This window comes from Aquarana catesbeiana, linkage group LG09, assembly GCF_042186555.1.
Source record: "Aquarana catesbeiana isolate 2022-GZ linkage group LG09, ASM4218655v1, whole genome shotgun sequence".
Classification (NCBI taxonomy): Eukaryota; Metazoa; Chordata; class Amphibia; order Anura; family Ranidae; genus Aquarana; species Aquarana catesbeiana.
This window is the reverse complement of record NC_133332.1, coordinates 187,002,627-187,028,277: the sequence shown is the minus strand read 5'-3', so window position 1 is coordinate 187,028,277 and position 25,651 is coordinate 187,002,627.

The following is a 25,651-nucleotide window of genomic DNA, read 5'->3' as shown; positions in this document are numbered from 1 at the left end:
GCTCACCATCCTCGTGGCCTCCTCAAATGGTGACAGAACAGTGCATGCATCCCTGATCATGGCCCACTGGCGTGGAGAAAAAAACCAAGCTCCCCTGACCCTGTCCTGGTGCCATAGTCGCACAGGTACTCATTGATGGCCCTCTGCTGCGTGTGCAGCCGCTGCAGCATGGCCAACGTTGAGTTCCACCTGGTGGGCATGTCACAGATTAGGCGGTTCTTGGGCAGGTTAAACTCCTTTTGGAGGTCCGTCAGCCGAGCACTGGCATTATATGACCGGCGGAAATGCACACAGACTTTCCTGGCCTGCCTCAGGACATTCTGTAAGCCCGGGTACCTGCCCAAGAACCGCTGCACCACCAAGTTAAGGACGTGAGCCAAACAGGGCACATGGGTCATTTGTCCCTTTCGGAGGGCAGAGAGGAGGTTGGTGCCATTGTCGCAAACCACCATTCCTGCCTTAAGTTGGCGTGGCTTCAACCACCTCTGAACCTGCCCCTGCAGAGCTGACAGAACCTCTGCCCCAGTGTGGCTCCTGTCCCCCAAGCACACCAGCTCAAGCACCGCATGGCATCTTTTGGCCTGCGTACTTGCGTAGCCCCTTGAACGACTACGGAGCACCGCTGGTTCCGAGGAAGAGGCCATGGAGGAAGAAGAAGAGGAGGGGGTGGAGGAGAGAGGTGTGTCACAATCATTAGCATTTTGGAGGCGTGGTGGCGGAACAACCTCCAACACTACTGCACCTTGTCCTGCATCCTTCCCAGCTGCCAGCAGAGTCACCCAATGCGCCGTGAAACTTAGGTAACGTCCCTGTCCATGCCTGCTGGACCATGAGTCAGCGGTAATATGCACCTTACCGCTGACCGCCCTGTCCAGCGAGGCATGGACATTGCCTTCCACATGCTGGTAGAGAGCCGGAATCGCCTTCCGTGAGAAAAAGTGGCGTTTGGGTACCTGCCACTGAGGAACCGCACATTCCACAAACTCACGGAAGGGGGCAGAGTCTACCAACTGAAAAGGCAGCAGTTGAAGTGCTAGCAATTTTGCCAAGCTAGCATTCAACCGTTGGGCATGTGGATGGCTGGGAGCAAACTTCTTTCGGCGGTGCAGCAGCTGGGGCAGGGAAATTTGCCTGGTACAATCTGACGTCGGTGTACCCAAATCAGATTGCCCACAAGTACATGGCTGTGACACACCTAATTCTACACCTTCATTCCTCTCAGTGAAGGTCTCAGAGAGGACTGAAGGTCTAGTGGGGTTGGAAATCTCAGCTGATGAGGAGCAAGCAGAGGTCCTCTTTGTTCTTTGGTGTGGGTCTTTTAGATACGATAGCCAACGAACTGCATGGCAGGTCAACATATGTCTGGTCAAGCATGTGGTACCCAAGCGGGAGATGTTTTGGCCACGCGAGATACGCTTGAGACATATGTTGCAAATAGCAGCGGTGCAATCTGATGCACTCGTCTCAAAAAAGGCCCACACCAAAGAACTTTTTGAATAACGCGCAGAGACTGCAGCGCCCTGCACATGTGGAGCTTTGGGGTGTGATGCAGTCAATGTGCTGCCCTTAGGCTGGCCCCTGGAGGGCATCCTGCCTCGTTGGTGATGTGCCGCCTCCTCCTCCTCCTCCTCCTCTCTCCTATCAGGCACCCACGTTGAGTCAGTGACCTCATCATCCCCTCCCTCCTCATCACTGGAGCAAACCTGGCAGTATGCTGCAGCAGGGGGAGCATGACTGCCAGATTGCTGTCCTTCTTGGGCACCCCCTCTGTCCGTGCTCGTGTTACTGCCTTCATCGAGCTCAGTATCATCATCAGAGCCTTCCAAACGCTGGGCATCCTCCTGGAGCATGTACCCAACACTGTGGTCAAACAGTTTGAGGGACTCCTCAGGAGGACATGGTGGGGCTAGGGAAGGAGTCACTGATGCCATTGAGCCGAGGGAAGAGGCCGCTGCTTTGCCAGACAAAGTACCCTGGGCATGGGTGAGAGAGGATGAGGAGGATGAGGACGGCTTGGTCATCCACTCGACCAAGTCTTCCGCATGTTGCGGCTCAACATGGCCAGCTGCCGAAAAAAAGGCCAAGCGTGTCCCATGGCCACGTGCTGATGAGGATGCACCGTCTCCATGACCAGCACTAGACACAGAGCCTGCTTGCCCTCTCTTATTGGCTTGTGACTGTCTGCCTCTCCTTCTTGGCCTTCCAGACATACTAATGGCCTGTAGCTGCACTAAGCTGGGATATATATATATATATATATATATATATATATATATATATATATATATATGTACTGATACTGCAGCTAGCAAAATCAACTGCCTGCCTGTAGTATGAGAACACCACCAACCTTCTACAGGTAGCTTTAGCTGAACACTGTGAGGTGGACGCACCCCACTAACTTGTAGGTTTAGCAGAACAATGTGAGCAGGATGCACTGCACTAACTGTAAATAGTCTAGCTGCCTGACTGTGGTACTGATAGGATCAAAAGAACACCAGTAATTTTCTTTAAAATACTGTAACAAGACAAGCCTGCCTGTCAGTAAGAAGATAACAGATAGCTGAACACTGTGAGCAGGACGCACTGCACTAAATGTAAATAGTCTAGCTGCCTGACTGTGGTACTAATAGGATCAAAAGAACACCAGTAATTTTCTTCAAAATGCTGTAACAAGACAAGCCTGCCTGTCAGTAGGAATATAACAGGAACGGATCTAGCTGAACACTGTGAGCAGGACGCACTGCACTAAATGTAAATAGTCTAGAAGATAACAGGAATGGATCTAGCTAAACTGAATACAGTGTATATATATATATATATATATATATATATATATATATATATGCAACACCTGGGATGCATATATATACACAATACACTTTAAGTGCAGCTAACTGACTGACTGTCCTGCCTAATCTAGCTAACTCAAATGAAATGACACTGTCTCTCTCTCTCTCTAAGCACACCGGAACACACTGCACAGGGCCGCCGTGCAGGCGGCCTTATATAGTGTGGGGCGTGTACTAAATCCCCTGAGCCATAATTGGCCAAAGCCTCCTTGGCTTTGGCCAATTATGGCTCTCTGTTAAGGCGGCGCTGTGATTGGCCAAGCATGCGGGTCATAGTGCATGCTTGGCCAATCATCAGCAAGCAATGCACTGCGATGCCGCAGTGAATTATGGGCCGTGACGCGCCACACGAATTTGGCGCGAACGGCCCATATCGTTCGCAATTCGACGAACGATCGAACAGCCGATGTTCGAGTCGAACATGGGTTCGACTCGAACACGAAGCTCATCCCTAGTGTTCAGCTAAAGCTACAAGTTAGTGTAGTGCGTCCTCTGAACAGTGTTCAGCTAAAGCTACAAGTTAGTGTAGTGCGACCTCTGCACAGTGTTCAGCTAAAGCTACCTGTAGAAGGTTGGTGGTGTTTTCCTGATCCTATCGCTACCACAGGCAGCTACATATTTACAAGTTAGTGTAGTGCGTCCTCTGCACAGTGCTCAGCTAAAGCTACCTGTAGAAGGTTGGTGGTGTTGTCCTGATCCTATCATTACCGCAGGCAGCTACATTATTTTAACATTAGTGTAGTGCGTCCTCGGCACAGTGTTCAGCTAAAGCTACCTGTAGAAGGTTGGTGGTGTTTTCCTGATCCTATCACTACCGCAGGCAGCTACATTATTTTAACGTTAGTGTAGTGCGTCCTCTGCACAGTGTTCAGCTAAAGCTACAAGTTAGTGTAGTGCACAGTGTTCAGCTAAAGCTACAAGTTAGTTTAGTGCGTCCTCCTCACAGTGTTCCGCTAAAGCTACAAGTTAGTGTAGTGCGTCCTCACAGTGTTCAGCTAAAGCTACAAGTTAGTGTAGTGCGACCTCTGCACAGTGTTCAGCTAAAGCTACAAGTTAGTGTAGTGCGTCCTCCTCACAGTGTTCAGCTAAAGCTACAAGTTAGTGTAGTTCGACCTCTGCACAGTGTTCAGGTAAAGCTACTTGTAGAAGGTTGGTGGTGTTTTCCTGATCCTATCACTACCGCAGGCAGCTACATTATTTTAACATTAGTGTAGTGCGTCCTCTGCACAGTGTTCAGCTAAAGCTACCTGTGGAAGGTTGGTGGTGTTTTCCTGATCCTATCACTACCGCAGCCAGCTACATTATTTTAACGTTAGTGTAGTGCGTCCTCTGCACAGTGTTAAGCTAAAGCTAACTGTAGAAGGTTGGTGGTGTTTTCCTGATCCTACCACTACCGCAGGCAGCTACATTATTTACATGTTAGTGTAGTGCGTCCTCTGCACAGTGTTCAGCTAAAGCTACCTGTAGAAGGTTGGTGGTGTTTTCCTGATCCTATCACTACCGTAGGCAGCTACATTATTTACACGTTAGTCTAGTGCGACCTCTGCACAGTGTTCAGCTAAAGCTATCTGTATGTCAGGTCACCTGGGACCAGGTGACAGATGCACTCTGTAAGAGTCAGAAGTGCACCGCTAAGGTAGTGGACCCTAGGACTGACTGCTGCGGATTGAACCCTAGAAGGTTCAGGAAGCAGGTCTACAGGATAACTAACATGGATCCCAGTGGGAGCTAGAGCATAGATTCCCCAGGACGCTGAGTCTAAGAGCCAGAGGGTGTTCACCAGAGACTCCAGTGGTAAGGATGGACTGCGCTGCAGTCTGGCTCCAGGTCGCGGCCCCCAGGGTCTCACAGCTCTCGCTCACCATAGACTACAGGATAAGAGGAATGAGGCAGCAGGCTGGAACGACAGGGAAGTAAGGGGTAAGCCAAAGGTCAGGGTGACTAGCAGACAAGGATAAACATAACACACCAAAGGTCAGGGTAACAAGCAGACAGGGAGAGTCGAGAACAGGCCAAAGTCGGTAACAGGTATCAGACGTAGGAAACACAGCAAGTACACACGGAGGCTACACACAATGGTTGATCAGCACTGCTGTTTTGCAGTGCACAGGTTAATATAGGGTTCCCTGATAGGGCCTGGGGTGGGGCCATGCTTAGAAGAGAGGTTATAAAACCAGTCAGGTGAGAAGCAGCTGGTCTTTAGAGATGAACACATAAAGACTGGTAAGCTGTCAGAGAAAACTCTATTGCATAACCATGACACTGTAGAAGGTTGGTGGTGTTTTCCTGATCCTATCACTACCGCAGGCAGCTACATTATTTACACATTAGTCTAGTGCGACCTCTGCACATTGTTCAGCTAAAGCTACCTTTAGAAGGTTGCTGGTGTTTTCCTGATCCTATCTCTACCGCAGGCAGCTACATTATTTTAATGTTGGTGTAGTGTGTCCTCTGCACAGTGTTCAGATAAAGCTACAAATTAGTGTAGTGCGACCTCTGCACAGTGTTCATCTAAAGCTACCTGTAGAAGATTGGTGGTGTTCTCATACTACAGGCAGGCAGTTGATTTTGCTAGCTGCAGTATCAGTATATATATATATATATATACATATATATCCCAGCTTAGTGCAGCTACATCTCACTGCAGGCCATTGGTATGTCTGGAAGGCCAACAAGGAGAGGCAGACAGTCACAAGCCAATAAAAGAGGGCAAGCAAGCTCTGTGTCTAGAGGCAACAGTGCTGGTCATAGAGACGGTCCATCCTCATCAGCACGTGGCCGTGGGACACGCTTGGCCTTTTTTTTGGCAGCTGGCCGTGTTGAGCCGCAACATGTGGAAGACTTGGTCGAGTGGATGACCAAGCCGTCCTCATCCTCCTCATCCTCTCTCACCCATGCTCAGGGTACTTTGTCTGGCAAAGCAGCTGCCAACGCGGCCTCTTCCCTCGGCTCAATGGCATCAGTGACTCCTTCCCTAGCCCCACCATGTCCTCCTGAGGAGTTCCTTGAACTGTTTGACCACAGTGTTGGGTACATGCTCCAGGAGGATGCCCAGCATTTAGAAGGCTCTGATGATGATACTGAGCTAGCTGAAGGCAGTAACGTGAGCACGGACAGAGGGGGTGCCCAAGAAGGACAGCAATCTGGCATTCATGCTCCCTCTGCTGCAGCATACTGCCAGGTTTGCTCCAGTGATGAGGAGGGAGGGGATGATGAGGTCACTGACTCAAAGTGGGTGCCTGATAGGAGAGAGGAGGAGGAGGAGGCACATCACCAACAAGGCAGGATGCCCTCCAGGGGCCAGCCCAAGGGCAGCACACTGATTGCATCACACCGCAAAGCTCCGCATGTGCAGGGCGCTGCTGTCTCTGCGCGTTATTCCTAAAGTTCTTTGGTGTGGGCCTTTTTTGAGACGAGTGCATCAGATCGCACCGCTGCTCTTTGCAACATATGTCTCAAGCGTAACAAAGAGGACCTCTCCTTACTCCTCATCAGCTGAGATCTCCAACCCCACTATACCTTCAGTCCTCTCTGAGACCTGCACTGAGAGGAATGAAGGTGTAGAATTAGGTGTGTCACAGCCAAGTACTTGTGGGCAATCTGCTTTCAGCACACCGACGTCAGATTGTACCAGGCAAATTTCCCTGCCCCAGCTGCTGCACCACCGAAAGAAGTTCGCTCCCAGCCATCCACATGCCCAGCAGTTGAATGCTAGCTTGGCAAAATTGCTAGCACTTCAACTGCTACCTTTTCAGTTGGTAGACTCTGCCCCCTTCCGTGAGTTTGTGGAATGTGCGGTTCCTCAGTGGCAGGTACCCAAATGTCACTTTTTCTCATGGAAGGCAATTTCAGCTCTCTACCGGCATGTGGAAGGCAATGTCCATGCCTCGCTGGACAGGGCGGTCAGCGGTAAGGTGCATATTACCGCTGACTCATGGTCCAGCAGGCATGGACAGGGACGTTACCTAAGTTTCACGGCGCATTGGGTGACTCTGCTGGCAGCTGGGAAGGATGCAGGACAAGGTGCAGCAGTGTTGGAGGTTGTTCCGCCACCACGCCTCCAAAATGCCACTACTAATGATTCTGACACACATCTCTCCTCCACCCCCTCCTCTTCTTCTTCCTCCATGGCCTCTTCCTGTGCTTTGTCCTCGGAACCAGCGGTGCTCCGTAGGCGTTCAAGGGGCTACTCAAGTATGCAGGCCAAAAGATGCCATGCGGTGCTTGAGCTTTTGTGCTTGGGGGACAGGAGCCACACTGGGGCAGAGGTTCTGTCAGCTCTGCATTGGCAGGTTCAGAGGTGGTCGATGCCACGCCAACTTAAGGCAGGAATGGTGGTTTGTGACAATGGCACCAACCTCCTCTCCGCCCTCCGACAGGGACAAATGACCCATTTGCCCTATTTGGCTCACATCCTTAACTTGGTGGTGCAGCGGTTCTTGGGCAGGTACCCGGGCTTACAGGATGTCCTGAGGCAGGCCAGGAAAGTCTGTGAGCATTTCCGCCAGTCATATAATGCCAGTGCTCAGCTGGCAGACCTCCAAAAGGAATTTAACCTGCCCAAGAACCGACTAATCTGTGACATGCCCACCAGGTGGAACTCAGCGTTGGCCATGCTGCAGCGGCTGAACACGCAGCAGAGGGCCATCAATGAGTACCTGTGCGACTATGACACCAGGACAGGGTCAGGGGAGCTTGTTTTTTTTTTTTCCACGCCAGTGGGCCATGATCAGGGATGCATGCACTGTCCTGTCACCATTTGAGGAGGCCACAAGGATGGTGAGCATTGACAGTGCATGAATCAGTGACACTGTCCCCCTTGTCCACCTGTTGGAGCACATGCTGCATGGAATAATGGACAGGGCTAGGCATGTGCAAAATGAAAAAATTTGTTTCGTTTCGTTTCGTTTTAATTCGTTATTTAATTAATTTAGTTTAGTTAGATTCGTTAAATTCATTAAATTCGTTTTTCAAATCAGCTTCGTTTTCGACCGAATTCGAAAATCGGTCGAATTCGAAAATATTTCAACCGGATTCGATATTATTTCAACCGCATTCGAAAATATTTCAACAGCATTCGAAATTATTTCAACTGTATTAGAAATTATTTCAATCGCATTCGAAAATATTTCTACCAAATTTGATAATATTTCAACCGCATTCGAATTTATTTCAACTTTATTCAAAATTATTTCAATCAGATTCGATAATATTTCAACCGCATTCGAAAATATTTCAACAGCATTCAAAATTATTTCAACTGTATTAGAAATTATTTCAATCGCATTCGAAAATATTTCTATTTTCGAATTTGATAATATTCAGATAATATTCAGATAATATTCCTCTTTAGCAAACCAGAAGAACGCTGCATGGTTTCGCGTCACCATGGCAGTAAAAGCTGTGAGAGGGATTGAGCGCACCCCAGACTGCATCCGTCATTGGTAAATAAAAATGATTACATTCTCTTTCTCTCTCAGTCTCTGTGTCTCCCAGAGGCATATCTAGTGAAAATGGCACCTATGGCAAGCACTGAAACTGCGCCCCTGTCAAAAAAAAAAAAACAGCTAATAAAACTACAAGTCTTTAACCACTTCAGCCCCGGAAGAATTTACCCCCTTCCTGACCAGAGCACTTTTTGCGATTCGGCACTGCATCGCTTTAACTGAAAATTGCGCGGTTGTTCGACGTGGCTCCCAAACAAAATTGAAGTCCTTTTTTTCCCATAAATAGAGCTTTCTTTTGGTGGTAATTGATCACCCCTGCGGTTTTTATTTTTTGCGCTATAAACAAAATAAGAGCGACAATTTTGAAAAAAACGCATTATTTTTTAGATTTTGCTATAATAAATATCCCCCAAAAATATATAAAAAAACATTTTTTTTCCTCAGTTTAGGCCGATACGTATTCTTCTACATATTTTTGTTAAAAAAAAAAAATGCAATAAGCTTTTATTGATTGCTTTGCGCAAAAGTTATAGCGTTTACAAAAAAAAATAATAATAAATATATATATATATATATATATATATATATATATATATATATATATATATATATATATATATATATATATATATATATATATATTATTTTTTATTCTATTCTGTTCTATTGTTACTCTATTCTATTCTATTCTATTTTTTTCTATTCAAATTTGAATAGTAAAGAATAGTAAAGAATAGAATAGAATAACAATAGAACAGAATAATATATATATATATATATATATATATATATATATATTATATATGTATACATATATATATTATATATATATTATATATATATATATATATATATATATATATATATATATATATATATATATATATATATATATATATATATATATGTATACATATATATATATATATATGTATACATATATATATATATATATATATATATATATATATATATATAAATATATATTATATATATATATATATTTTCTGATCTGATCTATTGTTTTTCTAAGATATTATTTTCTATTCTATTTCAATTCAATTTCATTCTATATGAAATTCGAATTTCGGAATTTTTTTTATATATATATATATATATATATCATAAAAAAACAATAGAACAGATCAGGAAAAAAAAATTATATACATCTTTTGAAATTCGAAATTCATATAAAATGAATTCAAATTTGAATAGAAAAGATTAGAATAGAAAAACAATAGAACAGAAAATAATCTAATATATATATATTATATTTTATTCTATTCTGTTCTATTGTTTTTCTAGTCTATTTTCTTTTCTATTCGAATTTGAATTCATTCTATATGAATTTCTAATTATGGTTATATATATAAATATTTTATATATATATATATATATATATATATATATATATATATATATATATATATATATAACCATTTTCCGAAATTCGAATTTCATATAGAATGAATTCGAATTCGAATTGAAAAGATTAGACTAGAAATAGAAAATAGACTAGAAAAACAATAGAACACAATTGAGTAAAAGTGCTAGGAACTTCAGCTTTGGATATGTAGCCCTGAGATACGGGGCCCCAAAATCGGTTCAGAAAATGAAATTTTTTGCTGCAGAAAAAGTATTTATATATATAACCATCTTTTGAAATTCGAAATTCATATAGAATTAATTCAAATTCGAATAGAAAAGATTAGAATAGGAATACAATAGAACAGAAAATAATCTAATATATATATTATATTTTATTCTATTCTGTTCTATTGTTTTTCTAGTCTATTTTCTTTTCTATTCGAATTCATTCTATATGAAATTCGAATTTCGGAAAATGGTTATATATATATATATATATATATATATATATATATATATATATATATAACCATTTTCCGAAATTCGAATTTCATATAGAATGAATTCGAATTCGAATAGAAAAGAAAAGAAAATAGACTAGAAAAACAATATTTTACTCAATTGTGTTCTATTGTTTTTCTAGTCTATTTTCTATTTCTAGTCTAATCTTTTCTATTCGAATTCGAATTCATTCTATATGAAATTCGAATTTCGGAAAATGGTTATATATATATATATATATAAATATATATATATATAATTTGAATTCATTCTATATGAATTTCGAATTTCAAAAGATGGTTTTATATATATATATATATAGTCTATTTTCTATTTCTTGTCTAATCTTTTCTATTCGAATTCATTCTATATGAAATTCGAATTTCAGAAAATGGTTATATATATATATATATATATATATATATATATATATATATATATATAAAGTATTTATATATATATAACCATCTTTTGAAATTCGAAATTCATATAGAATGAATTCAAATTCGAATAGAAAAGATTACAATAGAAAAACAATAGAACAGAAAATAATCTAATATATATATTATATTTTATTCTATTCTGTTCTTTTGTTTTTCTAGTCTATTTTCTTTTCTATTCGAATTCAAATTCATTCTATATGAAATTTGAATTTCGGAAAATGGTTATATATCAGGAAAAAAAATTATATATATATATATATATATATATATATATATATATATATATATATATAAATATAATTTTTTTTCCTGATCTGTTCTATTGTTTTTCTATGATATTCTTTTATTCTTTTCTATTATTTTCTAATCTATTCTAATCTTTTATATTCAAATTCGATTTCATTCTATATGAAATTCGAATTTCAGAAAATGGTTATTTATATATATATTTTTTTTTTTTCCGATCTGATCTATTGTTTTTCTATGATATTATTTTCTATTCTATTTAAATTCAATTTAATTCTATATGAAATTTGAATATTTTGGGAAAATGGTTTTATATATATATATATATATATATATATATATATATATATATATATATATATATATATATATATATATATATATATATATATATATATGTATGTATATATATATATATTAGATATTTATTTATATATAACTATCTATTGAAATTCGAAATTCATATAGAATGAATTCAAATTCGAATAGAAAAGATTAGAATAGAAAAAAAAATAGAACATAATAGAATAAAATATAATATATATACACATTATATTTTACTCAATTCTGTTCTATTGTTTTCCTAGCCTATTTTCTATTTCTAGTCTAATCTTTTCTATTCGAATTTGAATTCATTCTATATGAAATTTGAATTTCGGAAAATGGTTATATATATATATATATATATATATAAATATATACCATATATACTCGAGTATAAGTCGTTCCGAGTATAAGTCGAGGCCCTAATTTACCACAAAAAAATGGGAAAAACTTATTGACCCGAGTATAAGACGAGGGTGAGAAATGCACAGCTACTGTAGGTGAAAAGAGGGTCAACAATGCCCATTTGCAGCAGCACTGTGCCCATTTGCAGCCATAGGTCCCCTGAACTTCAAACTCGTTAGTTAAGGGTTCCTAGATGCCCCCTAGCTGCAGCCAAAATTTGGGGTCTCTGAACCCAAAGGGTCCCAAAATGACATTGCTGCAGATGGACACAGTTGACCGAATTTGGGGCCCCATATCTTGGAGCCACTTAGTGCTAGGAACCCCAGCCTTGGATATGTTATGGTACCAGTTCCACTGGGTTAGCACACCAAATTTGGGGTTCCTAGCACTAAGTGGCCCTGAGATACGGGGCCACAAAGTCGGTTCGGAAAATATCAAGCACTTCTGCAGCAGAGAATGACATTTTCTGAACCGATTTTGGGCCCTGTATCTCGGGGCCACTTAGTACTAGGAACCCCAGCTTTGGATATGTTATGGTACCAGTTCCACTGGGTTAGCACACCAAATTTGGGGTTCCTAGCACCAAGTGGCCCTGAGATACGGGGCCCCCAAAATCGGTTCGGAAAATGAAATTTTTTGCTGCAGAAAAAGTATTTATATATATAAAATATTTATATATATAACCATCTTTTGAAATTAGAAATTCATATAGAATTAATTCAAATTTGAATAGAAAAGAAAATAGACTAGAAAAACAATAGAACAGAATAGAATAAAATATAATATATATATTAGATTATTTTCTGTTCTATTGTTTTTTCTATTCTAATCTTTTCTATTCAAATTTGAATTCATTTTATATGAATTCCGAATTTCAAAAGATGTATATAATTTTTTTTTTCCTGATCTGTTCTATTGTTTTTCTATGATATTCTTTTCTATTATTTTCTAATCTATTCTAATCTTTTATATTCAAATTCGATTTCATTCTACATGAAATTCGAATTTCAGAAAATGGTTATTTATATATATATATATATATATATATATATATATATATATATATATATTTTTTTTTTTTTTTTTTTTTTTTTTTTCTGATCTATTGTTTTTTTATGATATTATTTTCTATTCTATTTAAATTCAATTTCATTCTATATGAAATTCGAATTTTGGAAAATGGTTTTATATATATATATATATATATATATATATATATATATATATATATATATATATATATATATATATATATATATATATATATACATATATATATATATATATATATATATATATATATATATATATATATATATATATATATATATATATATATATATGTATATATATATATATATATATATATTAGATTTTTTTTTATATATAACCATCTATTGAAATTCGAAATTCATTTAGAATGAATTCAAATTCGAATAGAAAAGATTAGAATAGAAAAAAAATAGAACAGAATAGAATAAAATATAATATATATACACATTATATTTTACTCAATTCTGTTCTATTGTTTTTCTAGTCTATTTCCTATTTCTAGTCTAATCTTTTCTATTCGAATTTGAATTCATTCTATATGAAATTTGAATTTCGGAAAATGGTTATATATATATATATATATATATATATATATATATATATATATACCGTATATACTCGAGTATAAGTCGTTCCGAGTATAAGTCGAGGCCCTAATTCACCACAAAAAAATGGGAAAAACTTATTGACCCGAGTATAAGACGAGGGTGAGAAATGCACAGCTACTGTAGGTGGAAAAGAGGGTCAACAATGCCCATTTGCAGCATCACTGTGCCCATTTGCAGCCATAGGTCCCCTGAACTTCAAACTCGTTAGTTAAGGGTTCCTAGATGCCCCCTAGCTGCAGCCAAAATTTGGGGTCTCTGAACCCAAAGGGTCCCAAAATGACATTGCTGCAGATGGACACAGTTGACCGAATTTGGGGCCCCATATCTTGGGGCCACTTAGTGCTAAGAACCCCAAATTTGGTGTGCAAACCCAGTGGAACTAGCACCATAAAATTTCCAAAGCTGAGGTTTCTAGCACCAAGTCGCCCCGAGATACAGGGCCCCAAAAATCAGTTCAGAAAATGTCAAGCACTTTTCTGCAGCAGAGAATGACATTTTCCGAACCGGTTTGGGGCCCCGTATCTCGGGGCCACTTAGTGCTAGGAACCCCAGCCTTGGATATATTATGGTACCAGTTCCACTGGGTTAGCACACCAAATTTGGGGTTCCTAGCACCAAGTGGCCCTGAGATATGGGGCCCCAAATTCGGTTCGGAAAATGTCAAGCACTTTTCTGCAGCAGAGAATGACATTTTCTGAACCGATTTTGGGCCCTGTATCTCGGGGCCACTTAGTGCTAGGAACCCCAGCTTTGGATATGTTATGGTACCAGTTCCACTGGGTTAGCACACCAAATTTGAGGTTCTTAGCTCCAAGTAGCCCTGAGCTATGGGGCCCCAAACTCGGTTCAGAAAATGTCAAGCACTTTTCTGCAGCAGAGAATGACATTTTCTGAACCGATTTTGGGGCCCCGTATCTCGGGGCCACTTAGTGCTAGGAACTTCATCTTTGGATATGTTGTGGTACCAGTTCCACTGGGTTTGCACACCAAATTTGGGGTTCCTAGCACCAAGTGGCCCTGAGATACGGGGCCCCAAAATCGGTTCGGAAAATGAAATTTTTTGCTGCAGAAAAAGTATTTATATATATAACCATTTTCCGAAATTCGAATTTCATATAGAATGAATTCGAATTCGAATAGAAAAGAAAATAGACTAGAAAAACAATAGAACAGAATAGAATAAAATATAATATATATATTAGATTATTTTCTGTTCTATTGTATTCCTATTCTAATCTTTTCTATTCGAATTTGAATTCAATCTATATGAATTTCGAATTTCAAAAGATGGTTATATATAACCATTTTCCGAAATTCGAATTTCATATAGAATGAATTCGAATTCGAATAGAAAAGAAAAATAGACTAGAAAAACAATATTTTACTCAATTGTGTTCTATTGTTTTTCTAGTCTATTTTCTATTTCTTTCTAGTCTAATCTTTTCAATTCGAATTCGAATTCATTCTATATGAAATTCGAATTTCGGAAAATGGTTTTATATATATATATATATATATATATATATATATATAAAAAATATTTATATATATAACCATCTTTTGAAATTAGAAATTCATATAGAATGAATTCAAATTCGAATAGAAAAGAAAATAGACTAGAAAAACAATAGAACAGAATAGAATAAAATATAATATATATATTAGATTATTTTCTGTTCTATTGTTTTTCTATTCTAATCTTTTCTATTCAAATTTGAATTCATTTTATATGAATTTCGAATTTCAAAAGATGTATATAATTTTTTTTTCCTGATCTGTTCTATTGTTTTTCTATGATATTCTTTTCTATTATTTTCTAATCTATTCTAATCTTTTATATTCAAATTCGATTTCATTCTATATGAAATTCGAATTTCAGAAAATGGTTATTTATATATATATATATATATATATATATATATATTTTTTTTTTCTGATCTGATCTATTGTTTTTTTATGATATTATTTTCTATTCTACTTAAATTCAATTTCATTCTATATGAAATTCGAATTTTGGAAAATGGTTTTATATATATATATATATATATATATATATATATATATATATATATATATATATATATATTAGATATTTATTCATATATAACCATCTATTGAAATTCGAAATTCATTTAGAATGAATTCAAATTCGAATAGAAAAGATTAGAATAGAAAAAAAATAGAACAGAATAGAATAAAATATAATATATATACACACTATATTTTACTCAATTCTGTTCTATTGTTTTTCTAGTCTATTTCCTATTTCTAGTCTAATCTTTTCAATTCGAATTCGAATTCATTCTATATGAAATTCGAATTTCGGAAAATGGTTTTATATATATATATATATATATATATATATATATATATAAATATATATTTATATTTATATATAAATATATATTTATATATATAACCATTTTCCGAAATTCGAATTTCATATAGAATGAATTCGATATATATAAATTGTTATTTTCCAATCTATTTTCGAATTCGAATTTATACTATTCAAAATTCGAATTTCAGAAGATGGTCATATTCTGTTGTATTTTATTAAATTCTATTAAATTCTGTTCTATTCTTTACGATTCTTTTATGTTTATTCTATTGTTTTATTATTTTATATTCTATTTTATTGTATTTTTTTTTTGGAAATCAATTTATATTTTTTCTAATTCGATTCGAATTTGTTTTCGAATTCGAGTCGAATAGATTTCGAATTTGCTTTTGAATCGAATATATTTCGAATTTGGTTTAGAATTCGATTCGAATTCGATTCGAATTTCGGCCGTGGGTTTTCGATTCGAAACATTTCGGATTCGTTTAAATTCGTTAGTATTGTAATTCGGTATTTCGGATGCATCCGAATGTCCGAATAATGAAAATTTCGTCCGAATTTCGATTCGGAACTAAACGAAATGCACATGTCTAGACAGGGCACTTGAGGCAGAACAGAGGCAGGGAGAGGAGGACTTCCTTAGCTCTCAAGGCCCCCTTTATCCAGACAGTGTTCCTGCATGCCTGCCGATCACACAGGAAGAGGAGGAGGAGGAGGAGGAGGAGGAGGAGGAGGATTGTGTCAGCATGGAGGTGGAGCCTGGCACTCAGCATCAGCAGCAGTCTTTAAGAGATCATTTACAGTCCCAAGAAACACATGGACTTGTATGTGGCTGGGAGGAGGTGGCTGTGGATCATGTCATCCTTAGTGACCCAAAGGACTCTGGACCGAATGCCTCCGCAAACCTACGATGCATGGCCTCCCTGATCCTGCAAAGCCTGCGTAAGGATCCTTGTATTCGTGGTATCAAGGAGAAGACACAATACTGGCTGGCAATACTCCTTGATCCATGTTACAAGGGTAAGGTTGCGGACCTTATCTTGCCATCGCAGAGGGAGCAGAGGATGAAACATCTTCGGGAGGCCTTGCAGAAAGATCTGTGCAACGTGTTCCCAGAGACTGGGAGGTTACAAACTCCTGTTTCTGGACAACGTGTTGCTGAGGCTTCGATCAGTCAAAGGAGACATGGAGAAGGTGGCCATCTGACCGATGCATTCAGACAATTTTTTAGTCCGCAGCCCCAAGGTATGATCGGTTCCAGCAACCATCGCCAGCGTCTGTTTTACATGGTGCAGGAATACCTAGGGGCAAGATCTGACTTGGACACCTTTCCCACCGAAAATCCTCTGGGTTACTGGGTCTTGAGGATGGATCACTGGCCAGAGCTTGCACAGTATACAATTGAGCTACTGGCCTGTCCTGCATCCAGCATTCTTTCGGAACGCACATTCAGTGCTGCTGGAGACTTTGTAACCAATCACAGGGTGCATCTGTACACCGACTCGGTCGATCGACTGACCTTCATAAAAATGAATCAGTCTTGGATCACCACCAGCTACCAAGCACCTGATGCTGATGTAACCGAATACATTTTTTTGAAATGTCAGATCCCTTCAAAGACTGCCTATACTGATGCTGAGTGACTATCCTGTTATACTGAGTAATTATCCTCTTCCTCCTCAATGATCATGATGATAGCTTGTAAGAACATTTTTGGTTCTGGGTGCCGCCAGTCCCGCCACCAGTGCCTAAGGCCCAATTTTTCAGCCCCTGTTTAACTACTTCAGCCCTGGACCATTTGGCTGCCTAAAGACCAGAGGACTTTTTCCAATTTGGCACTGCTTCGCTTTAACTGCCAATTGCACGGTCATGCAATGCTGTACCCAAACGAAATTTGCATCCTTTTCTTCCCACAAATAGAGCTTTCTTTTGATGGTATTTGATCACCTCTGCGGTTTTTATTTTTTGCGCTATAAACAGAAAAAGACCGAAAATTTTGAAAAAAAATGAGATTTTCTACTTTTTGTTATAAAAGAAATCAAATAAACTCAATTTTAGTCATACATTTAGGCCAAAATGTATTCGGCCACATGTCTTTGGTAAAAAAAATGTCAATAAGTGTATATTTATTGGTTTGCACAAAAGTTATAGCGCCTACAAACTAGGGTACATTTTCTGGAATTTACACAGCCTTTAATTTATGACTGCCTATGTAATTTCTTGAGGTGCTAAAATGGCAGGGCAGTACAAAACCCTCACAAATGACCCCATTTTGGAAAGTAGACACCCCAAGGAAATTGCTGAGAGGCATGTTGAGCCCATTGAGTATTAATTTTTTTTGTCCCAAGTGATTGAATCATTATTGTCATTACAAAAAAAAAATTACAAAAAGATGTCACTAAATGATATATTGCTCACACAGGCCATGGGCATATGTGGAATTGCACCCCAAAAATATATTCAGCTGCTTCTCTTGAGTATGGGGATACCACATGTGTGGGACTTTTTGGGAGCCTAGCCGCGTACGGGGCCCCGAAAACCAATCACTGCCTTCAGGATTTCTAAGGGCGTAAATTTTTTATTTCACTCTTCACTGTCTATCACAGTTTTGAAGGCCATAAAATGCCCAGATGGCATAAAACTACCCCAAATGACCCCATTTTGGAAAGTAGACACCCCAAGCTATTTGCTTTGAGGCATGTTGAGTCCATGGAATATTTTATATTTTGACACAAAATGCGGGAAAGTGACACATTTTTTTTTTTGCACAAGTTGTCACTAAATGATATATTGCTCACACAGGCCATGGGCATATGTGGAATTGCACCCCAAAATACATTTAGCTGCTTCTCCTGAGTATGGGGATACCACACATGTGGTATCCCCATACTCAGGAGAAGCAGCTAAATGTATTTTGGGGTGCAATTCCACACATGCCCATGGCCTGTGTGAGCAATATATCATTTAGTGACAACTTTGTGCAAAAAAAAATGTGTCACTTTCCCGCATTTTGTGTGACTTTTTAGGAGTCTAGCCGCGTACGGGGCCCCGAAAACCAATCACCGCCTTCAGGACTTCTAAGGGCGTAAATTTTTGATTTCACTCTTCACTGCCTATCACAGTTTCGGAGGCCATGGAATGCCCAGGTGGCACAAACCCCCCCAAATGACCCCATTTTGGAAAGTAGACACCCCAAGCTATTTGCTGAGAGGCATGGTGAGTATTTTGCAGCTCTCATTTGTTTTTGAAAATGAAGAAAGACAAGAAAAAAAATGTTTTTTTTCTTTTTTCAATTTTCAAAACTTTGTGACAAAAAGTGAGGTCTGCAAAATACTCACTATACCTCTCAGCAAATAGCTTGGAGTGTCTACTTTCAAAATGGGGTCATTTGGGGGGGGGGGGTTGTGCCACCTGGGCATTCCATGGCCTCCGAAACTGTGATAGGCAGTGAAGAGTGAAATCAAAAATTTACGCCCTTAGAAAGCCTGAAGGCGGTGCTTGGTTTTCGGGGTCCCGTACGAGGCTAGGCTCCAAAAAAGTCTCACACATGTGGTATCCCCGTACTCAGGAGAAGCAACAAAATGTATTTTGAGGTGTAATTTCACATATTCCCATGGCATGTTTGAGCAATATATCATTTAGTGACAACTTTGTGCAAAAAAAAAAAAAATTGTCTCTTTCCCGCAACTTGTGTCACAATATAAAATATTCCATGGACTCGACATGCCTCTCAGCAAATAGCTTGGGGTGTCTACTTTCCAAAATGGGGTCATTTGGGGGGGGTTTGAACTGTCCTGGCATTTTATGCACAACATTTAGAAGCTTATATCACACATCACCCACTCTTATAACCACTTGAAGACAAAGCCCTTTCTGACACTTTTTGTTTACATGAAAAAATAATTTTTCCTGACAGACTCCATGGCAGCCTACGTGTGGGTTAACCCCGCCTCCTCTCCAATGCTATAGGACCCCCTACCCTATAAGAATGAGCTCACCTGTACAGACTGTGTTCCTTTTTTGTCCTCCTCCATGGACCTACATCACAATTGTTCCTGTTGGCGTCCGGTCGGATTGTTCCAGAATCTAGCATACCATGGTACGGTGTGGCTCAGGGCCCAGCTATGAGCGGGCGAGTAGCTTTCATGGCACTAAAATACCCCACTCGTGGAGGGTGGATGCCTCATTATGCTTGAAGGTGGACGCATCATCGGCTGGCAAGGTCTGCAAATTTTTTACTTCTTCCATGGCAGTCGTTTCTTTGTATATACTATTATGTTGTTTGTCTCCCGGTTCTCCGCGGTACTCCCCGGTACCTCTGTGTCCCCTCATGGCATTCGGAACACTTCTGCATTCCAGGCCGCTGCGGTGCTTCCGGGTAGCGGCCGCCGCAGTCGTTCTGCGCGTGCGCGGGGCCTTCGTGAAAACGAGGCTTGGCTCGCGCATGCGCGGAGTGGCGAATCTTCCGGCGGCCGCACAGGCACCGTATGGCTGTCTCCCACGGCGCAGGCGCGTGGTGGAGGAGCAGTGACGTCACTCAGGCGGGGGACTTGATTGTCTGTCATCGCCTGTCAAGGACGGGATTTCCCACAGACAGTAAGCGGCAACTTCCCCCAGCCTGGTCAGTGTTGGTCTAACTGAGTTTTCTCCCCTTAAGGGTAAAATTGATGATAAAATAAATAAAAATTTATAAACATATATGCATATATTGAAGAAAATATATAAAGATATAAAAGTGGACATTATACTTCTATGTACTCGTTCTTACTTTATACAGCATGTATCTACACTCCTGTTTGGATTGTGAGCAAAAAAAAAAAAAAAAAATTTATAAATAAAATATATATGTAAATATATATATATCTTATATAATATTTCCGGTTGGCTCGGTTTGTGTAGCATTTCCGGGTCATCTGTAGACCATCAGTGTCATGGTGACGTTCTGTCCAGCGGTTATGGATAGGTCACAGCCTTCATACAGCCAGCCCTTATGCACAAGGTGCATGCAGGCGAGGGGAGGGGCCGAGGTTGAAGTCTCAAAGGATTGAGATTGCGTTTTGTCCCCCCCCCATTCTTTTTCAGCTCTTTTTGAGATCAGATGACAGAGACCTTGCCAGGCCACAACATTTACAAGAGGAGATGTCACCATTCCTCCTCCAACTAGAGGATATGTTGCCATTCCTCCTACAACTAGAGGAGACGTTGCCATTCCTCCTCCATCTAGAGGAGACGTTGCCATTCCTCCTCCATCCAGAGGAGATGTTGCCATTCCTCCTCCATCCAGAGGAGATGTTGCCATTCCTCCTCCATCCAGAGGAGATGTTGCCATTCCTCCTCCATCCAGAGGAGATGTTGCCATTCCTCCTCCATCCAGAGGAGAGGTTGCCATTCCTCCTCCATCCAGAGGAGATGTTGCCATTCCTCCTCCATCCAGAGGAGAGGTTGCCATTCCTCCTCCATCCAGAGGAGATGTTGCCATTCCTCCTCCATCCAGAGGAGATGTTGCCATTCCTCCTCCATCCAGAGGAGATGTTGCCATTCCTCCTCCATCCAGAGGAGATGTTGCCATTCCTCCTCCATCCAGAGGAGATGTTGCCATTCCTCCTCCATCTAGAGGAGATGTTGCCATTCCTCCTCCATCCAGAGGAGAGGTTGCCATTCCTCCTCCATCCAGAGGAGATGTTGCCATTCCTCCTCCATCCAGAGGAGATGTTGCCATTCCTCCTCCATCTAGAGGAGATGTTGCCATTCCTCCTTCATCTAGAGGAGATGGTGCCATTCCTCCTCCAGTCACCGTACCCACCGCCCTATCAGCCGCTCAGATGGCAGAGCCTGCTGGAGATGTGGGACACGAGTCTCGGAAGGCGAGTCTGTATGTGTCCACTGTTGTGCCTGGGCGGTTGGGGATAAGAAACAGAAAACAAGATTATGGAGGCTCTTGTGAAAGAGGTGAGGAAGCAATCCCTAGGAGATGGGAGACATCCCTCACATGGAGCCAGTTGTCCATTCCACCCGGCTCCTTGACTGGTATAGCCCAAGGGTTTCAGGTCCTTCCCAGCCCTACGCTGCTTCTCCGGATTCTTCTGACATCAAGTTGGAAGGGGATGAATGTGTCGGAAGCTCTGATGTCTCTCTGATTCCTTCACGAGTCAAAGCGATTTAAGGAAGCCCTTAAGTGAGTAGACCCTTCCTCCCCCCCTAAGCATAGTAGTTCTTTAAGCACCTGGGGGAAGGGCGCTCTCTCTCTCTCTCTCTTTCTACTCCTCACGGATGAAAGGATGAGGAGTGCATCTAAGTGGACGAGAAAACTTCCACATCAAACTATACCTCCAGAGTGTATCCCTTCAAGTCAGAAGAAGTGGAGTGTCGGGGATACACTCCCCTTATAAATGCAGCGTTGTTGCGTCTGACATTACAGGTTGCTCTACCTTAGAAGATGCCGTGTCCTGCAGGACAGGCTCGAGAGAAGTCAGATCAAGATCTCAAGGAAGCTTACAGGTTTGCCAGTATGGCTTGTAACCCTGACCTAGCAGCTATGTCCAAAGGTTATGGAAGCCTGGACAGAGATTGCAGTCTTCGTACTCAGGGAGCTTCGGAAGAGTTCTCCAGAAGATTAGCAGTAAAGGAGCTGAAGCCGGCGACAATCTGCTTCACCTGTTGGCCTGGACTAAATGATCCTCGGTCATGGTTCAACGGGCCTTATAGTTACGTCTTCCCCAGATTAAGCGTCTGCTCGGTCAGAAGAATCCCCAGTACGGGAGGTGTTGAACGCTCGTGAGAAGCTTGTGTTTTAAGTCCCGGCTGGGTCTTCATAAAGAACTGGAGCAGAGTGCAAGCATCCTTCCGTAAAACCCGCTAAGAGTAGGGCGTCTGTTGGTCGGGAACCAGCCGAAACTTTTGGGTTACACCCGCCCACGGGTGCCTGGGCGGGGAGGCTCGTCTGCTCCTCTTCCGGCATGTCTGGGTGGCCTCCATCACTGGTTACTGGACTGTCAAGATGGTTTTATCGATCCACACATGGTCCTTCACTAATACCCCTTTCCCCAGATTTATTCCACTCTGCTAACTCAGTTGGAAGAGCAGGAGCAGGTGTTACTGTACACGCCCCGAGGGACGTAGAATTCCAGGGGTATACTTTCCTCTCTTCTCAAACACAAAGTAACAGTTTTGGTGTCTAGTATTAGATCTATCTTACCTATACAAGTATATAAAATTTGTAGATACGTTGGAAGGCTCTGTCGACCTTCTATACGGCCAGGACATTGGCTAATCCCAATTGACTTAAAAGATGTTACCTCTGGTTCCAAATTGGGCGAGACCATCTACAGTTCTTCTTCTTCCTTATCGAGCTGATGACCTCACACGTGTCTTCTTAAAATTTCTCCGGCCATAGTGGCCCTCATTTAAACGAGAGGGGTACGTCTTTATCACTATTTCGGTGACCTCGCCTTGCTATCCTAACACAAAGACCAGTTGCTGGTTCTCAGGGAACTGGTTATCTCCACCCTGACCAGCTTCAGGTGGCTCCTAAAAAAAAAAAAAAAAAAAAAAGAGAGAACTACTGCCTCGACGGTCTTCACGACCCCTATGGTCAAGTGGTCTCTGCAGAGGTTATACCCGCTCCAGTCAGGTTTTCTGCAGCGAGGGAGATCAAGGGGCAACAGTCAACCTATTTACATATCAACGGCGTGGAGCAGCCTCTTCTGGTGTCTTCAGCGCAAAATCTGCTTAATTGCCACTTCATTGCCCCATCTCATGGTCAAGGTCACGACTGATGCCAGCGGTTCCGGTTGGGGAGCCATCTGCAGTTAGGATCTGGCTTAAGGCAAGTTGGGTACGCGTCTCCTCAACCCGGGCTAGAATGTCCCGGATCTTCGGACAGCCTAGTGTGCCCTTCAGTTCCTCTCCCATCTCCGGAAGGGAGAGTCAGTATTATAAAGAATGAATGACACAATGGCGATCTTCTATGTGAAGAGTCATAGGGGCACTCGAAGCTCCACACTATGCCGGAAGATCAAGCCCATCATATCTTGGGCCCAGCCTGACTGGCTTTTCAATTATATTCCTCGAATCTAGATCGTCTGATCGTATTCCTATACGCAAACACTAATGAATGGTCTTCTCGTGTGCAGACATTCAAGCGGATTCTGTTCCTAGGAGTCAATCTCGAAGTGGATCTTTTTCTTTTTCTTCACAGGCAACCTCAAGCTGGTGAGGTGTTACAACCCGGGGTCATTACAGCTAGGCCTCTGGAGTGGATGCCCTGACAGATCGTTTTTAGCTTCAAGAGGGCATACGCCTTTTCTATCAATCCCAATAATTCTCAGGTTCTTACGTAGATCTCATGAGGAAGCAGTCAAAGTGGTGGCAGTAGCCCCTTACTGGCCAATCGCCCTTGACTCCCCCTCCTGAGCCAGCTCAGCTTCCGGGATCCGGTGTCTCTCCCTCTCAGGCTGGTCCTTCTTTCTCAAGGGACAGTTCTGCACCCTTGTCCGGCTCGGATGCGCTTCAAGGGTGATTGCCACTCTCATGAACTCTACTGGGACGAGCATGAATTAGGTCGACGGGAGAATTCAGGACAAGTCGGTTGAGTTCTCATTCTCTGAGCAGGTCATGTAGAAATCCAAAAGCTCAGGATATCTTCAGCTTTTTCGGCCTAGATTTATCTCTATCCATCAGCTCTCTTAGGGTCCAAGTCTCAGCCTTGTTGGCCTTCTCCAGAACTTCGTGGGCTGTTTACCCTTTAGTCCACCAACCATCCCATGGGCAGCTAAAGCTTAGCCCTCAAAAAGAAACCAAGATTTCCCAATTGAGACCTTCCCCTTGTCATTGGCTCACTGTCTGAACTCAGTAATACGGGGTCCTCCCCGCTTTCTATTGGAGGCCTTTTTTAACTAAAATCAATGTCATAGTAGCCATTACCTTGGCTAGAGGGTCTCGGAGGTCACGTCCCTAGGTTACGAAGAATCTTTTTTCTGTCCTTCTTCCCGGACCAGATGGTCCTTTTTTCCCATGCTCAGCTCAAATCCAAGAATTACCTCAAGGTTCCATAGGATCCAGGAAATCGTCCTATACTCTGGTCATAGACGAAATTCTGAAGGTATACCTGCAAGCTACTTCCTTCCTTCTGGACATTCTGTCTACCTGTCCATCCTGCATTTCGGCAGTAACAAACTGAATCAAGCCTCATCCAGAACTGTACAGTTTGTTCATCAGCCTTATAGAGATAGGATCCTGACTCCTCCGGAGGCGATGGCGGCACGTTCCACCAAGGGTATAGCGGCCTCATGGGCAGCAGCCCGGTACGTGTGTTCAGGCGTTATCTGCAAGCGACCTCAAGGGCCCCTATTAAAACCTTAATGTCAGATTACTTTACTGAGCCTGCTTCGCTTTCTTCTGTGAGCTTTGGTTTATAAATCCTGTCGGTTGACGGGTCAAATTATATTATTGCTGTTCAGCATACCCACCTGTGTGGAATGGCTAGTTATTTCCCACACGTAGGCTGCCATGGAGTCTGTCAGGAAAAAGGAAAATTTATTATCAAATACTTACCGTAATTTTCCTTTCCTGATGGACTCCATGGCAGACGGAGTTCCCGCCCATCGGTCAATGAGTAGGCTAGTTACGGAACACAGTCTGTACAGGTGAGCTCATTCTTATAGGGTAGGGGGTCCTATAGCATTGGAGAGGAGGCGGGGTTAACCCACACGTAGGCTGCCATGGAGTCCATCAGGAAAGGAAAATTACGGTAAGTATTTGATAATAAATTTTCCTTTTTTTTTGCAAGAAAATTACTTTGAACCCCAAACATTATATATTTTTTTAAAGCAAATGCCCTACAGATTAAAATGGTGGGTGTTTCAATTTTTTTTTTTCCACACAGTAATTGCGCAGCGATTTTTCAAACGCATTTTTTGGGGAAAAAACACACTTTTTTAAATTTTAATGCACTAAAACATACTATATTGCCCAAATGTTTGATGAAATAAAAAAGATGATCTTAGGCCGAGTACATGGATACCAAACATGACATGCTTTAAAATTCGGCACAAACGTGCAGTGG